Here is a 3,377-nt window from a genome sequence, read left to right on the forward strand (position 1 = left end):
TTGCTCCCTTCCCTTCCCTTCCAGCGGGATGGGGGAGAGAATCAAAAGGGTAGAAGTGAGAAAATCTGAGGGTTGAGACAAAGACAGTTTAGTAAGTAAAAAGAAAAAAAGAAAACCAGAAACAAACACAAGAAAAATAGATGATGCTGAAAACCCTATTTGCTTACCGCCAGCTGACCAATGCCAATCCCCAAGCAGGACTGCCCTGGCAAACTCCACCACCCCCAGGTTTTATTGCTGAAGATGACATGACATGGTCTGGGATATCCCTTTGGTCAGTTGGGGTCGGCTGTCCTGGCTGTGTCCCCTCACAACTCCTTGTGCACCCCCAGCTTGCTGAATGGTGGGATGGGGTGAGACATGGCCTTGGCTCAGCAGTACCTAAAACACCCCTGAATCATCAACACTGTTTCCAGTACAAATCCAGAACAGCACCATATGAGGTACTGTGAAGAAAATTAACTGTAGCCAAACCAAATCCAATCCGCTGGGACTGGAAGCCATGATGGGGTAAGAACAGAAAAGTCCTTATGTGGGTACATGCCTATTCAGGAGAAGAAGGTTCAAGTGGGCAACGAGGTGCTCTTTACATGTGCTTTCTTCCACAGTGTTGAATAAAACTGGAAAACTAGATTTTCCTCTTCTCTACTGTCAGTAAATATCTCTGAAACCTACAGGGAAGGTATGGCATCTCTCTGGTGCAGTTTGCAGAGAATATGAGGGCTTGTTACTGGTACCAGTTAGTTCCCTTGCTTAAGCAGCAAATATTTCAGTGCCCTGATGATTGTTAATGCTTGCACAGTGGTAGGTTTCTAGTTTGGGTTTTTTCCCACTTTGCTTAGGAAGTTACACGTTTTCCCCTGTGTTAAAGAACATGATTGCCTTTTGAGTGTTAATAAATTAAAAGTTAGAAAATGTCAGAAGCTCCTGTGCTGCCTTAAATCAGACCCTTCATGTTTACATTTCCATACGATTTTCAAACATTCTGTTCCATACAGATTTTCCCCCTGGACAATATTTCTAGACTGCAGATCTCTTCAAACTAGTTCTGCAGCTGTGGACTTTATAAAATGTTTGTTCAGTACTGAAAATGGGGAAAACAGTATTAACAGAGTCAAAATGGGTAGGCAGCTTCTGCATTCAAAATGGCACAGAAAGGAGGTTGGACATACCTGCACCAACATTTTAGCAAATGCCCTTGTACTAAGTCTCCTGAACAGTAGTGTGTCAATATATCAATTATCCTCTGCATGCACCAAGTCTTTCACTTTAACATGTGATCCTGATATTGTGAGTGTTCAGGTAAAAAGCAGATTCGCATTGGCTTTGTTTCACTGCTCAATTTTTCTTTTTTATTTTTTTAATCAATGAAAACCTGGATTCTTTATGTACCTTAGGTTCTTGCTAATCCCTGAGAATCTTCTGCAGGATTAGGCCCAAAGTCCATGATACTTTGTGAAGTGGTGACTTATTTGCTCATAAAAGGAAAATATATATGTTTAATAAGAACCTTTCTTGTGATGTCATGACAGTAAAAGACTTGCTGCTCCAGGTGGATTCTACAGCTGCTTCCTGTGTATATCTTGTGTACGCAAATAGACAATACCATTATTGCTGACTTCTCAGAAGTTATTTATTCAACCTAACTGTTAATGACCAGGCTTGTTAGACAGGTACGTCTAAACCAGTGGCATATATAGTCGATGAATACAGAAAAGCTCTTTGAAGGTGTGATTCACCTGACCTACCTAGGCTGTCAGTTCTGGTATGAGGTGGCTCACACCCTAGGATGTGCCTGTTTCTCTCTATTGGGTATAAGGCCAGTAAGGATGGCTGGCTTGCAGATACCTACATTCCTTCACAGCTACCTCACCGTTCTTGTCTTTTTACTGGCTTATTTGATTATTTTGCCATTTAGGCTGTTTGCTGACAGCCCACCTACCACTCATTTAACACAAAAAGAGATTTTTACTTCAAAGAGTAAATTGAATCACCTAATGTCTGGAAGGTGTCTCTACCTAAGGTAGCTGCTGATGCTCAGTGATAGTGGATGTAGTACTGTGAAATCTTTCAAAGGCTTTAATGAAAGTCAACTTAAATCTGCCTCTGAATTACTGTAGTCAAGATTCAGTACAGGTTTTGGTTGGGAAATGTCATGGCAAATGTTTCTGAGAGAGAGAGAAAGCATATAACACTGTGGTATACTTCTTAATGTACAGAGGTCTTATAGCCATATATTTATGTATGTCAGCCTCTTGCTAATGTTGCTAGAGTTCTGTGTTAATTTAGCTCGTGAGATTTCAGCTTCTGTGGCTTTCCTGGCAAGGAAAGCTGCAGCATTTTCCCAGCACGCTGCTGGTTGCAAGTGTCAGAAGTCTGTAGCTTTCAATACTGGATATGCTCTTTCCCGTGGTGCCTTTTGCACTGCACAATATTGTTTCTGCTTTGCTTGGGAGTTCTGAAGGCATCTGTATGTTTTGTCTTCTACACGAATTGGTAAAACTCTGCCATGTTATAGAGCTGATGATTTGCCCTGAGCTTCTCCTGTAATGTTTCACTGGTTTCTCTATCCACTATAGAAAATCCCTTCAGGCAGCCTTTTGCCTGATACATGTATCTGATATCCAGATCTGGCTGGCAAAATGTGCAGGAAAATGACTTTCATCCTAACTGGCTGTCACTTTCAACTAAAATAACACCTGTACACTGTCTTAAAAAGAAACTTAGCATTTCTTTTTCTTTTGTCATTTCAATCACAGACTTCTTATCTGAACTCTGCTTTTTCCTCCTTTTCTTCACAAAAGCTTTCTTATTATGCTTAGTATGCAAGGATGTAGTTAAGTTCTCCTTATGACTTAAATGTGAGCTTCCAGGATTTATGGGCTTTCTTCTGTGATGACTATAAATTGCCCATTGACATGGGAAAGATTCATACGCCTTGAATATGTCTGATTATGTTTAATATCTGTGAGGCTGCAGGTATTGTCACACCACAGTCCCTCTAAGTACTGACAAAATCTCTGGGTAGGCAGATACGTACAGTTGCATTAGATTCACAGTAACAGATGCATGGCATGACCATCACTTCATGTCACAATTAGAAGTAACTCCACAAGTGCATAATACTCGGTTACATTAAAAAGCTGAAGTATTTACCAAGTTGGTCAACGTCATTTATTTCTGCATCCCTTCTCTATCAGGGCAGTGACTAATATACCGCATATACACTGACTAAAATAGTGAGGTTTCACCCTGGCTACTTCTTGGGTGCTGTTGGAGTATTAAATGTTTAATTATAATTATATTTAAAAAAAAAAAAAAAAGGATTCAGTTGACAAATGAAAATAAGACTTTCCGTCAGTATAGCAGGGACAGTC

Source organism: Nestor notabilis, unplaced genomic scaffold (genome assembly GCF_000696875.1).
Source record: "Nestor notabilis isolate BGI_N333 unplaced genomic scaffold, ASM69687v1 scaffold11844, whole genome shotgun sequence".
NCBI lineage: Eukaryota > Metazoa > Chordata > Aves > Psittaciformes > Psittacidae > Nestor > Nestor notabilis.